This window comes from Macaca mulatta, chromosome 2 (assembly GCF_049350105.2).
Source record: "Macaca mulatta isolate MMU2019108-1 chromosome 2, T2T-MMU8v2.0, whole genome shotgun sequence".
Taxonomy (NCBI): domain Eukaryota; kingdom Metazoa; phylum Chordata; class Mammalia; order Primates; family Cercopithecidae; genus Macaca; species Macaca mulatta.
Window position 1 is genome coordinate 27,298,947 of NC_133407.1, and position 15,622 is coordinate 27,314,568.

General features: G+C 34.2%; 1 long non-coding RNA gene across 1 annotated transcript in view; it reads left to right on the plus strand.

The window, feature by feature from the left end:
• Positions 1-6,146: 6,146 nt before the first annotated feature.
• LOC144339505 (uncharacterized) overlaps positions 6,147-15,622 on the plus strand; it is a 29,551-nt gene continuing 20,075 nt past the window's right edge. Inside the window, exon 1 of the long non-coding RNA XR_013414513.1 lies at positions 6,147-8,663. This is a non-coding gene — a long non-coding RNA (uncharacterized LOC144339505). The remainder of the gene's footprint in view (positions 8,664-15,622) is intronic.

The following is a 15,622-nucleotide window of genomic DNA, read 5'->3' on the forward strand; positions in this document are numbered from 1 at the left end:
AACCTGACTAGCTGGTGTGAACCAGCTACACTCAAACAGTGTTCTAAATAAGGAGTGAAATGGTGCAACAACTAATATTCTGGAAGGCCATATTTAAATCCAGTGTACAGATATTTCAAGTTTTCATGTCCCTCTATGCTTATCTGTTTGGATATGAAAAAGAAATGAATTGACATCATTTTTGCCTACTGCTTTTTATTGGACTATGTTTTTTAAAATTATGATAATTGAAAGCTAAGCAAATTTATATAATCGTGAAGTGCATTTTTTCTTTTTTTTGAGACGGAGTCTCGCTCTGTTGCCCAGGCTGGAGTGCAGTGGCATATCTCGACTCACTACAACCTCCGCTTCCTGGATTCAAGCAATTGTCCTGCCTCAGCCTCCCAAGTAGCTGAGACTACAAGCGCCTGCCACCATGCCTGGCTAATTTTTTGTATTTTTAGTAGAGACTAAAAATAGTTGGCCAGGTTGGTCTCGAACTCCTGACCTCATGATCTGCCCACCTCAGGCTCCCAAGAGGTAATATTTTTAAAAGAGATGGAAAGATGTCATGTAGAGCAGCAACATATTCTAAAAAGATTGAGAAACAAATAAAGGAATGATCAAGCTAGCTAAGGCAAGCCTGCAACATTGGTCTTAGAATAGAGAAGATCACAAGAGATGAGTTGATTCCTACCTTGTCACTGTCTAGCTGTAAGCATTTGATCAAGTCATTTAACTTTTAGATCATCACTGTCCAATCAAATGTAATTCAAGTCACAAATGTCTTTTTAGATTTTTAGTGGCTCCATTAAAAAATGGGTAAAGTTAATTTAAAAATATAATTTAGTTAACCCAAAATATACAAAATATTATCATGTTGACTTACAATCAATTTAAAAATTATTTATGAGATATTTTACATTTTTCATATTAAATTTTCAAAACCCAGTGAGTATTTTACACTTACAGCACATCTTTATTTGGACTAACCACATTTCAGGTGCTCAGTAGCCACATGTAGCTCATGACCACTGCAATGGACAATGCCATTTTAGACTCTCAGTTCCACACCTGTAAAATAATGGAGTTGAATAGACTATCTCCTTCATGCCTAAGAAGATTTAATTCTGTGGTGCTGCTTTTGCATAAAATTGACTTATATGCAGTAACTTCAAGCAGGGACCAGATGCATCTATCTTCTAATATAAAACCAAATATGTTGTGTAAACATGCCAAGATGCAGTTTTCACATGGAAAATGATTTAATCCCTTTCTCAAAAAGTTTCCATTAAGACTTAAGTGAAATTGCATATATCAAAGCACCTAACATGATAAATGCTCTCTCTCTCATATATATATGTGTGTGTATATATACATATATATGTATACATATATACACACACATACACACAGAGATATATATACAGATATATAGTACATGCACAGACACACATTTGTATATGTGTATATGCGTGTGTGTGTGTATTCTATATAGATTAAAGCATACTAAGTATGAAGGCCAAGAGAATGGAGATGTCTTTGTGGTGGGACAAATCTATAAATATAGAACATGGCATTTATTAAACCTGTCAGTTCACAAAAACTGACATCTATCATTGGTTGCCCTGCCCTCTTCTTCTGGTAACAGAAGAAACCTGAATTTATCTTTCTTTCTTTAATGGTAATCTAGGTATTTTATCTGACTTCCCCTAAACAAGGAGTGCTACATGATCCAGTCTTGACCACCTGTATCTAGAATTTGAGTTTGAGACAGAGAGGTCCCAGGAAAGCATGGTTGGAGGGAACTCATCCCGATGGGCCATTCCAGAAGAGACTGTCTATTTCCTCTCACTGCCCATTTATTTGAACCATCACAGGATGCTGTCCTTCTGAGGTCTTGTTACTCAGCTTTTCCTTTGATTCTGCAAGATTCTCTGTAGCTTTCATGTAAATTTCTCCTTAATACTGACACAGTCAGTTTCCGCCAAACACCCTGATTGGGCCATGTGAAAAAAATTATACTTCCAGTTTCCATGAACCATCCTCATCTGACCACATCTCCAGTCCTAACATCTCTGCCAACATTTTGGACAGGCTCTTTCCATCTAAATGTAAGATTAAACAGTAACTCACATTTAACTTAATTTCTGCAGCAGGTTTTCTGATCTTCTACATTACAGTGTACAAAACACTAGCCACTAGGTGTATGTATCTATTTACATTAAAATAAACTAAAATGAAATTCAGTTTCTTATTTGCACTAGCCAAATTTCAAGTGCTCAATAGCTACATGTGGCTAGTGGATATTGTATTGGACAATACAGAAAAAGAACATTTCCATCATCTCAGAAGTTCTATTTGACAGCAGTAGTCCTAAGGAATTTCCAAACACTTCTTCAAAACACTCATTAAAATTTGAGATAATTCCTGACAAAAGTTATTGAGTAAAAGTGAAATGAAGGGTACCAGTAAGAAAAAAGAATTGTAATTTGAAGGATGGAGGGTAAATACGCCTTCCGTAAGAATAAAACAAACAAAGAAACTAAATTAAAGAAATAATTACATGGAAGACAACTATAGTACTTTGGAAAAGAGTGTATGTAGAAATTAGCAGACATTCAGTATCTTAATTTTTCCTTTGGGGATTAGGAGCTCCTTTTCTAAAATCCTGTTCCTTTTAAGACATTGAGTTATTAAAATTCAGATCTTAGTTTTCTAAGTAATTTAATGACTCTAGTCATTCTCACACATTTTGCAGATAAGAGAGTTTTCTGGAGAGCATTGTCACTTACTGGGTTACACAGATCAATTATCTGCAGAAACAGCACCAGAACAACACATGCTCCTGAAGTCTCAATCTAAACAGTTCTTCTCGATTGGACAAGTTATAAGAACAATTTCTGTAGCATTATCTTAACTAAAGATATTCAGATTAGAGCTTTTATTAACTCAGTCTTTCTCATCTCCTGTGAAACAGGCAATTATGCAACTTCCATGTCACATGTACTAGGGCTGAACATGGATATATCTGGGTTTTTCTAAGGGCCTGGAAAAGGGAAATCATTCCCCTGGATTCATATTACTATAACTGACACACTCGCCTGTCTAAATCTCATCCTCTGAAACTTGCAAATCCTCATTTTCTTTCCCAAGTAGCTTGGAAAATTAAGTCATCCTTTGCAGGGTGTTTAATTTAGGTAAGGGTCTTCAGAGCCAAAATAATGAGTGTTATATAGAAGGAAAATAAATATATTTGTAAAATTCTGTGTGGTATAGATCACAAGCTTGAAGCAGAGAGAACATTCCTACTATTAAATGAAAGGTATGTGTGAGGAAAGCAAAATTATGTGCATATAAACTTGCATTAAATTAGGTCAGTTTATAGAGAATCATATTCATGCATATGTAAAAAAAATCTGTATACTTTTGTCCTTGGGGTCTAAATGTGCCAAGTCTTGAGTTTGGGACTTACTCAGGAGAGTCTTAGATTTTACATTTCCGAAAACAGTTTAGTATTAACTCAGTCAAAGGCTTCTTGCCTGCCTGCCAAGTCTCCCTGTCTGTTATACATGTGATGGCTTCCTTCTGGAGGCTGCTGACTTCTGTCATTTGACAAATAAATTAGCAGTAGGCCATCATCAGAGTGATTCTTAGATAATTAACATACATATATTTGACATTTCGTTGAGTTTATTAATCCAAAGACGTTTGTTTTTAATGTATACTTCTATCTTCAACTTTGCTTGGAATGTTTTTCAGCTATTCTTTATAATCCATTTGGAATAGTGATAGTGTTTTCACTCCCAACCTAAATCAAATTGCATGTACTTTGTCCATTCACCCTTCTTTGTCTCCCTTCCTGTTGGTCCCACTGATTCTAAAATTGACCATCAGTGTCCTTTAAGTAACCCACTCAGTCTAATACATCGTTTTACTTTCCTCTGGCTAGGTTAAGCTGGGACTCTGCACTGGGATGGTCAGCAGTGTGATGCAGTGGGAGTCATTCCCTACAGGAAACTGGAGACTTGAACTTTACGAGAGAATTTTATTACAGGGTTAATTCACTTTCTCAAGATTGATAGAACCAAACTTAATTCTATTATTTTCATTTAGGTCTGCTGATTCTATGTATTATCTCTTCAGAATAGAGGTAAAAAAAGAATGACTATTAAAGTCATCCTAAAAAAAAAAAAAACCCAAATAAAAACTTATGCATTTAAATTTAAAACTCATACATATTTCTTTTATTTGCCTATAAGCATGTTTTTCCTCCAACAAGTGCAGATATTTATATTCCTAGGCCACAAAAATAGGTTTGAGGTATCTCATAATAAGCTACCTTAACATCTGGTATTTAGTCTGACATATCAATCTCTCCGTTTTGTATAAATGAAGCTTCGGCAAGTCCTTGAAATACACTTGATATCTCAGAGTGGTAGAGAGTGGTGGTTCAAAGTCCAGAATAGTGGTTCGGATTGTTTAGATTCTAATACTAATTGTTACTTAGCCTTTCTGCTTTAGTTTCCTCATGTGTAAAATAGAAATAATATTAGTACATGCCTTATAGAGATGTTATAAGGTTTGAAAAAGAAAACATAGAGATCAAGTTTTGGAAAGTTAAATATTTTTTCATTATAAACTTAATGATTTATTGTGATAAGTGAGAAGTCTATCATGCTTTGTTAGCGTTGTCTAGTTGCCTAAAGTAATTAATGAAAATCTTTTCTTTTTGTCTTCCTACAATCAAAAGAGCTAGAAGCAAGCAGAGCCACGCTAATATTGAATCTGGGAAGCCTAGACAGCTGGGAGTTAATTTACAATTAATGTTTTACCTTGCTAAATACAAGAAGGTGAATCATGCACTCACCAAGGAGTGTTCCTAGGAGTTCAAACACATATGATTGAACCAAATTCAATCCTTATCTGAATATTACTTAGGGTCCTAGCTAAGCAGCCAAATCAAATGCCCAGATAAAGGTGGTTTAAAAGACAGATGTTTCTTTCTTTTTTCCACAGTATTTCAATCCTAAGTAATCCAGGTAGGATATGGTAACACTATTCAGCTCTCACTACCACAAACACATACTAACTGCCAAGAAGATGAGAAAAAGACAAGGGAAGATACAGCTATCCTCTTTCAAGTCATAAACTGAACATCGAATTTGTTCTATCTATTAAGATACCATTGACCTTTACGTGGCCACACCTGTCTGCAAATGAGATTGGGAAATGTCTTTAACTGGGTGGTCATGCTAAACCCACCACATTGTAGCTAAAATTTAGGGGTTCTGTTACTAAAGGTGGAAAAATTAAAGAAGAATGTATAGGTATGGACAATTAGCAGTATCTTATATAGTCCACACTTCTTATATATATTTTCAGTTTTTTCAGAGGTAGAACCACTCACTCCTCCCTAAAAGAGTCAAAATTCTATGTAGTTATGACCTTCAGCTCAAGACCCAAGGTCTTTGGGTTGTATGAACTACTTTTCTTTAGTTCTGAGTGTGTTCCTTCATTATCTTGCAAACCTATAAACTAAAATGTAACTGTTTTTGCTTCTCTCTCAACCCTCATCACATTCAATATACAATGGTGGAGAGAAGAGTGTGCGCACAGAATATCTGCAATAAAAACTGCTTTTTGGGAGAAGGTAGGAATGGGAAATACACAGTCGTTACTCTTCGTAACAACTTATTAAATCTTGCTGTGAAAATACTGTGAACATTCTTAGTCTTGTCATGAATAAGTTCCTGGATTAGTGTATCTAGTAATGGTTAGTTTGCTTTCGGGTTTGTTTTCTTTTATGGTCCAGGGCTTTTCCTCTTGGAGTTTCTCCCTTGTATTTTGTCCTCCATGGCCACTTCTGAAATGGGCATTGAAAAGAACTCCCTTTTTGAGGGTTGTGCAGCTCTGGGTTTGCTTTAAGTGTCAAACAGCTACAGGCTTTGAAGCTCATGCTTGTGATGTCTGCAACAGTAAAATACTCTTAATAACCTGGTAGACCTCTGGTCTACTTACTTTCAGTCAATTATTATGTGCCAGAAACAATAGTAAAAGATATAATGTAAATATACATTTACTTTATACTTGATAATTTTGCTCCTTTATTTCCTAGCCTAAATGATCTGTTCATCTCTCTGTTTTTCAACTTAGTAAAGGATCAATGGAATCCTATTAAAATAATGAGCTTGCAATGATGTCTCTGATGGAATTCCCAGGATGCAGAACCACAGATAAGTATTCATGTGAAAATGCTTCATTAGCACATGTTATCTAGGAAAAGCAACAAAGGAGTAGGAAAGTGGACTAAGGTGTTAAGAAAGTCAAGAAAGCTAGTGAAAGGTAACATCGCCTCAAACAGCCAGGGGAGCTTTGGAGATGATGTAGTGGTATAAACCACATTTTTAATGTTGTTTTAATCAAGTCACGAGGGAGCTGGAGTATTTATACTCCTATATCTACTGGTCATTGTTTAGGGGCTGCCCCAGGGTAAATAAAGACATTTATTTTTGCCAGTAATTCTGGCTTTCCCAGTTTGAGGCAAAGCAGTGCCAGTAGGTCAAGTGCAGTCTGCCAAAAAAGAGATGCAGGTATTGGCTGAAGGAAGAGAAAGCAGTTCAGAAGTTGATGTGAACTGAAATTGTAAAGAGATTACAGTGAGCAGTGGCAGAGTACTGATGGAGTCTGCTTGGGATGGGGAGACAAAATTCTTAATTTGATAATTTTTAATGGGAGGTACTGGGTAGGGGCACAGGCTCATATACTCGTTGGATTGCCTCGCCAGAGGCACCTCTTATCCTTAGCATGTGTTAAACTCTTGTCTCTTTATCAATTTAATTTTTCAAAATAGAAACTACAAAAATTAGGTAACCAATACCATCATTTTGAGTTTTCCAACCCATTTCACTAGAGATACAAAATTTGTCTGAGTTCCAAGACATCACAGATGACAATTTGACCAAAAAATTAAATCACAAGGTCACAGCTTTCCAGACAGCAATGATCTGTCAACACTGTCTATCAACCAGCTACTAAGCCAAAGCCATTTAAGTTCTCTTATAGCGTCTCCTCACCTCTAAATATCAAATTCTAGACTATTTCTGATATAAGATCACATGTAGAAATGAAGGCCAAATTAACAGTGTTTTAAAAGATGGATAAATGAAGGATTTGTCTTAATCTAACACAATCTTTTTTTATTGCATTGAATTAGGGTTCATAAAAGCTAGATGTGATATATGGGCCTGAATTCAGTACTAGTCTTAATTAACAAACTGTAGAGAACATTTTTGGAATAATTGGGAATACTTGAATACAGTTGATTAAATGAAATTAAAATTTTCTTTAAGGAATGGAGATGATTTCTGACAAAATCAGGTTGCAAAGACATGTTAAAATGTATTTATATGAGAAAAAATCTGGAAATATACGAATCATTACTTTATAGTGGTTATCCTAAGTTGTGAAAGTATGTTGTTTCTATTTAGTTTTGATTGTCTGGAAGCCTAAACTTTCTACATTATACTTATGTTGTATAATGTACATTATATATACAATGAGCTACTTAAGGATTTCTGTTTTGTGTTATATATAGATAAACACAAAATTTAGGAAATACTATGCCATAAATTTGACAAAAGTTTACTGTATTTATTATTTTAAAGTGATTGGAAGTCAACATGAAAGCAAATAATCTTATTTTTAAATAGACAATAAAAAATATTCGATAGTACAATTTTAAAAAGATTTAACCTTTCCTCCCTCCTACAAAACATTATTTACCTCTATAAAGATACTTAAAATTTTCATATCCTTTGACACAGCAGTTCCACTTTGAGATATTTACTTTGAGAAAGTTATCAAAGGTGAAGTGGAAAACTTTTACATAAGGATATTTACAGCAGTGATATTTATAACAGCATTATGTTAATAAAAACCTAATTTGCTACTACATGGGTTTTGTTAGATAAATGTATCCCTGTACTATGCAAATATTAAGTTTTTTAAGAAAGTAATTTTTATTTTTAATTTTCAAATTAAATGTTAATATTTATGTGTTCCTCAAATTATTAAAATATAATACAGTGTAAAGGTTCCCACTTGCCCCATCCCCTGTAAGCCCAGATCCCAAATGCCTCACGCCCCCACCCCCCACCCCAAGCCTACATGTACTTTCCTTCCAGAGTTTTTGGAATGCATATTCAAACACACAAGCACAGATTTCTATTTTTCTTCTTTTTATACACAATATGTGGGATACTATTAACCTTATTTTACACGGTGCTTTTATTGCTTAATAATATATCTTTAAGTTTTTTCCACATTGTGTGTAATGAGTCCTTATTTTTTATCATTTTACAGATCATAATTCCATTGTATATTTACCCAGACTTGTATTAATACACATTGAGTTTATTTTTATCTTTTAACATTACATCTGCCCAAATAAACTTGCATATACACAAGTTTGTACCTGGGTAAATCTATCTGTAGAATAATTCACTAGAAATGTGATTGTTGGGTAAAGACAATAAGCCTTTGAAATGTTAGTTGATATTGCCAAGTTGCCTTCTACAGGGATTCTATCAACTTACCCTTCCATCAACAGTGTATGAGAGTGTTTTTCTCTATAGAGTCACTACCAGAGTGTACTGTGAAACTCCTGGATTTCTACTAATTCTGTAAGTGAAAATGATATCTCAGTGTATCGATTATCTATTGCTAGATGACAATAGCCCCTCTCCAAGTACTGACATAAAATAACCATAATTTATTTTTTCTCACCATTCTGTGTGTTGGTCGAGCTATTCTTCTGCTGGTTTTCCCTAGGTTTACTCATTTGGCTACATTAGGTTGATGGGATAACTGGGAAAGCTGGTCATGTCTCTTCATGCAGTCTTCCATCTTCAAGGCCACACTGGGCATTCTTACAGGGTAGCAGCAGAATTCCAGGAGGCAAACCCCAGCATGTAGCCTTGCATCACATTTTCTGATTTCCCAGTGACAGGGCAAATCACAGGACCCAGCCCAGAGTCAAAGTGGAGGGGATCTCAGAGGAGCATTACTAACTGGAGGCATGATTCCCTTGAGGTCATTTTGATAACTGTAAACCACATTCAGTGCAGGCTTCATTTGCATTTCTTTCATTATTAATGAGTTTGAGAAATTTGAACATCTCTCATGTTTAGCAGCATTTGGCATTTTGTTTTCTATGAAATGTCTATTATGTCTTTAGTCAATTCTAATTAATTATTTATAGCTTTACTGATCTTTGTCTTCTAGACTTTCAGGAATTCTCTCTATATTAGGGATATCATCTATTTTTGTATGACATGATTACAGATATTTTAATTTTTCCATAGACACAATGGCTTCTTTTTAATAAAAATTCTAGCCTAAGATGATACACACACACACACATCTCCTCTGTGTGTATATATAAATATATAACATATGTAACATACATATAAATATGATATATATATAATAAATTCATGTACTACATAATGATGTTTTGGTCAGGGATAAACTGCATATACAATGGTGTTTGCATAAAATTATAATACCATATTTTTACTGTACCTTTCCTATACTTCTATGTGTTTAGATAAACAAATACCATTGTGTCACAATTGCCTACAGTATTCAGTATAGTAACATGGCTGTATAAGTTTGTAGTCTAGGAGCAATAGGTTATGCCATATAAGCTGTGTGTAGTAGGCCTTACCATCTAGGTTTATGTAAGTACACTCTGATGTTGACACAATGGAAAAATCACCTAATGGCACATTTTTTCAGAACACATCCCCATCATTAAGCAACACATGAATATATAAACTTATATATTTGAAATGAATGACACTAATTCTGTGAGGGATGGGAGAGAAAAATTAGAATTATTTTATTATAAGACAGTCATACTTCCTGTGAAGTGGTATAATGTTATTTGAAAATCGACTTGAATTAGTTGTAAATGTATATTGCAAACTAAAGTAACACTAAAAAAGTAAAAAAAAAAAAAAAGTACAACTCATATACTAAGAAAGGAGACAAAATAGTAACATATATAATGCTTAATTGAAACCACAAAGGGATAGAAAGAGTAGAAGACAAAAATAGGAACAGAAAAAGGGGAACAAAATAGTAAGAAATATGGAAGATATAAATCTTAATATAACATTAATCACTGTGAACACCAATTCTCTAAATGTACCAATTCTAGAAATGTTAAGAGTGGATCAAAAAACAAGACTCAATTATATGATGTCTGCAAAAAAAAAAAAAAAACCAAAACCCACTGAATATATAAAGACATATAAATGATAAGTAAATGAATAGAGGTAAGTGTACGATGCTAACACTAATCAAGGAAAAGCAGGAGTAGCTATACTAATTTCAGAGAGGGCAGACTTCAGAGTAAGGAAGTTATCAGGGATAAAGAATATTACTTCATTATAAAAGGATTAATTCTTCAAAAAGACAGCAATTGTCAATGAGTAGGTGATTAACAACAGAACATCAAAATATATGAGGCAAAAACTGATAGGACTACAAGGAAAATTGGATGAGTCTGCTATTATAGTTGGAGACTTCAATACCCAGTTAACAGAAATGGACAGATTCAGAGGGCAGAAGGCAGTAAGGACTTAGGTGAACTCAATATCATCAATCAACTGGATATAATGAATAGCTATAGAGTGCTTCTTCCAGTAACAGCAGAATAAACAATCTTCTCAAGCTCACATGGAACATTCACCAGGTAAGATTACATTTTGGAATATAAAACACATCTTAACAAATTTAAAAGAATAGAAGCTATACAGTGTCTTCTGTCAGACCTTAATGAAATTAAGCTAGAAATCAGTAACAGAAGGATAGCTGAAAAATCCCAAAATATTTGAAGATTTAACAATGCACTTTTAAAAAACACATTGATCAAAGAAGACATCTCAGGAGAAATTGTAAAAAATTGAACTAAATACAAATGAAAACATAATTTATCAAAATTTGGGAAATGCAGTGAATGCAGTAATTAGTGGGGAATTTATAGCATTGACTTCATACAGTACTCCTCCCTTATCTGCAGTTTTGCTTTCTACAGCTTCAGTTACATGCAGTTAACCGGGGTTGGAAAATATTAAATGAGCAATTTCAGGAATAAAAAATTCATAAGGTTTAAATTATACACTATTCTGATTAGTGGGATGAAGTAGTGAACCATCCTGCTCTGTCATACCTGGAACATGAATTTTTATTTGCCCAGCATACCCAGGCTGTATATACTACTTGCCTGTTAGTCACATAGTGTCTTGGTTGTCATATCAACTGCCAGGGTACCACAGGGCTTGTGTTCAAGTAACCCTTATCTTACTTAATAATGGCCCCAAAGCACAAGAGTAGTAAAGCTGGCAGTTTGAATATGCCACGGAGAAGCCTTAAAAGTGACCCTCTTAAGTGAAAAGGTGAAAGCTCTTGACTGAATAAAGAAAAAAAATTGTATGCTGAGGTTGCTGAAATTTACAGTAAAAACAAATCTTTTATCTGTGAAATTGTGAAGTAGGAAAAATAAATTTGTGCATATTATGTACAGGTTGATGATCTCTTATCTGAAACACTTAGGACCAGAAGTTTTTTGGATTTCAATTTTTTTTAAGAATATTTGCAGAATAGATACTGGTTGAGCATCCCTAGTCTGAATATCCAAAATCCAAAATGCTCCAATAGTCATTTCCTTTCATGTCAGTGCTCAAAAGATTTCATATTTTGGAGCATTCGGGATTTTTGATTTTTAGATTAGGGACACTCAGCCTATGTAGCATTTGGCACTTTTCATGGTTTCAGGCATCCTCTCAAGGTTTTGGAATGCATCCTCTGCAGATTAGGTGGGACTATTGAAAGTCTCAGGATACAAAATCAATGTGCAAAAATCGCAAGCATTCCCATACACCAATAATAGACAAACAGAGAACCAAATCATGAGTGAACTCCCATTCACAATTGCTACAAAGAGAATAAAATACCTAGGAATACAACTTACAAGGGATGTGAAGTATGTCTTCAAGGAGAACTACAAACCACTGCTCAAGGAAATAAGAGAGGACACAAACAAATGGAAGATCATTCCATGCTCATGGATAGGAAGAATCAATATCATGAAAATGGCTGTACTGCCCAAAGTAATTTATAGATTTAATGCTATGCCCATGAAGCTAACATTGGTTTTCTTCACAGAATTAGAAAAAAAAAAAACTTTAAATTTCGTATAGAAACAAAAAAGAGCCTGTATAGCCAAGACAATTCTAAGCAAAAAGAACAAAGCTGGAGGCATCATGCTGCCTGACTTCAAACTATACTACAAGGCTATAGTAAAAAAAAAAAAAAAAAAAAAAAAACCAGCATGGTACTGGTACCAAAACAGATATATAGACCAATGTAACAGAACAGAGGCCTCAGAAATAATGCAACACATCTACAACCATCTGATGTTTGACAAAGCTGATAAAAACAAGCAATGAGGAAAGGATTCCCTATTTAATAAATGGTGTTGGGAAAACTGGCTAGCAATATGCAGAAAACTGAAACTTGACCCTTTCTTTACACCTTATACAAAAATTAACTCAAGATGGATTAAAGACTTAAACCTAAAATCATAAAAACCCTGGGAGAAAACCTAGGCAATACCATTCAGGACACAGGCATGGGCAAAGACTTCATGAGTAAAACGCCAAAAGCAATGGCAACAAAACCCAAAATAGACAAATGGGATCTAATTAAGCTAAAGAGTTTCTGCACAGCAAAAGAAACTATCATCAGCATGAACAGGCAACCTACAGAATGGGAGAAAATTTTTGGAATCTATCTATCTGACAAAGGGCTAATATCCAGAATCTACAAGGAACTTAAACAAATTTACAAGAAAAAAACAACCCCATCTACAAGTGGGTGAAGGATATGAACAGACACTTCTCAAAAGAAGACATTTATGCAGCCAACAAACATATGAAAAAAAAGCTTACCATCACTGGTCATTAGAGAAATGCAAATCAAAACCACAATGAGATACCATCTCACACCAGTTAGAATGGCAATCATTAAAAAGTCAGGGAACAACAGATGCTGGAGAGGATGTGGAGAAATTGGAATGCTTTTACACTGTTGGTGGGAGTGTAAATTAGTTCAACCATTGTGGAAGATAGTGTGGTGATTCCTCAAGGATCTAGAACCAGAAATACCATTTGACACAACAATCCCATTACTGAGTATATACCCAAAGGATTATAAATCACTGTGCTATAAAGACACATGCACACATATATTTACTGCAGCACTATTCACAATAGCAAAGACTTGGAACCAACCCAAATGTCCATCAATGATAGACTGGATAAAGAAAATGTGGCACATATATACCATGGAATACTATGCAGCCATAAAAAAGGATGAGTTTATGTTATTCGCAGGGAGATGGATGAAGCTGGAAACCATCATTTTCAGCAAACTAGCATGGGAACAGAAAACCAAACATCACATGTTTTCCCTCATAAGTAGGAGTAGAACAATGAGAACACATGGACACAGGGAGGGGAACATCTCACAGTGGAGCCTGTGGTGGGGTGGGGGGGAGGCGGCAGTGGCAAACTAGGGGAGGGATAGCATTAGGAGAAATACTTAATGTATATGACAGGTTGGTGGGTAGCGCAAATCACCATGGCATGTGTATACCTATGTAACAGACTTGCACATTCTGCACATGTATCCCAGGACTTAAAATATAATTTAAAAAACAAAAAGAAGAAAGATCTAAAATCAATCATCTAAGTTTCCATCTTAGGAAACTAGAAAAATTGAGTCAATGAAATACAAGGTAAGTAGAATAAAATAAATAAAAGTAATTTTGAAAACAGGAAATCAGTAGGAATAATTAGTGGAAGTAAAAGCTGGCTCTTTAAAATAAACAATAAAATTGATAAGCTATTAAACATGCTGACTAATAAAAAAAAGAAGAGAAAGCAAATGACTAATATCAGAAATGAAAGAGGAAACATCACTACAGATCCCATGAACATTAAAAGGATAAATAAGGAATATCATGAACAACTTTTATATATTAATTTGGTAACTTACATGAAATAGACAAATTCCTTAAAAGACACAATCTGCCAAAACTCACTGAATTGACCCATATCTACTAAAAAAGTCTAATCAATAATTAATAGCCTTCTAACACAGAAAGCACCCAAATCAGAGGGCTTACTGGTGAACTCTACCAAACATTTAAGGAAGAAATTATAACAATTATCTACAATATCTCTCAGAATATAGAAGCAGAGGACCTGCTTGTAACTCATTCTATAAGGTCAGCATCACCCTAACAGTATGCCAGACAAAAACATTATAGTGAAAGAATATTACAGAACAACACCTCCCATGAACATAGATGTAAAAGTCCTCAACCAAATATTAGCAAGTTTAATTCAACAATGTATATAAGGAATTATGTACCACAACCAAGTAGTATTTATCCTGGGTATTCTAGGCTAGTTCAAGATTTGAAAATCAATATAATTCATCATATCACTGCTTTGTAAATTTCCCATATTGTGATTATATTTCTTTTATTTTTCTTTTTAAAACTAGAATTCAAACACATAAACACAAGCAATTTTCTTTCAATGCATTTTTCTTTAACAGTTTCTGTTTAATGTCTATTTATTTTAATTGAGTTCTCTATTTGTGACAATTATGGAAAAATAATTTTCTCATTTTTAGTAAAAACACTTCTATAATTTATGTCTACTTTTTAGTACACAGAGCCATAATCAAGCTACTTAAAAGGAAACACAGAAATCTTGACAATTGTAACTGTGGATAAAATATAAACAAAAACTCTAGTAGAGTCTTTCAAACAATTAAATTGTGCACTCAAAAATGTAATAAAACATACTGTATATAAACTATATAGATAGTAAAGGTAGTTTCCTTCATGTGTATAACCTTGAATTCATTCCAATCTGTTTTTTTAAAAGTTTGCAATGTAAGCATATACTAATCAACTTCACTTGGGGTGATAGTGTTCCCCAAGTGGACAACATTCTTAGTCAATTAATGCAAAAGAGATAAAGTCTGGACCAAGGTCAGAAGTATATGAATCTCTTTAGAGCAACCTAGGCGTAGGTAGCTGAGGAATTAATTATATTTGAATTTGAGAAAAAGACGAAGGTCAATCACTATATCAGTTATTTAACCTCAGAGAATTATCTCCATCTCAGGTAATTCTGGAAACTCATTAAAAGACCTAGTGGATTAGTTTCTTCTCTGAAACACAGGGTAAAAATCATGGACTAACAAGCAGAAGTTATGACATGGCAAACCCGAATTAAATAAATGGTTTCTATGACGGGAACTAGAGAACTTATTTTGAAACTGCTTGGTTTTGTTAAACATAAGGAGGTGAAGGGTTTTATTTTCCTAACTGAGGAACTAGCAGATAATATTCCAGGAAGCTTTTCATGTCTTTAATAGGAGTGGATGCTGGAATCAAAACACAACTTTCCTTTCGTGAAATCTATGAACTTGAAAGGAAATGGAACATGTAGTGCTTCTTATTAAGGACACTATTTTACATTGAAACCTCAATATA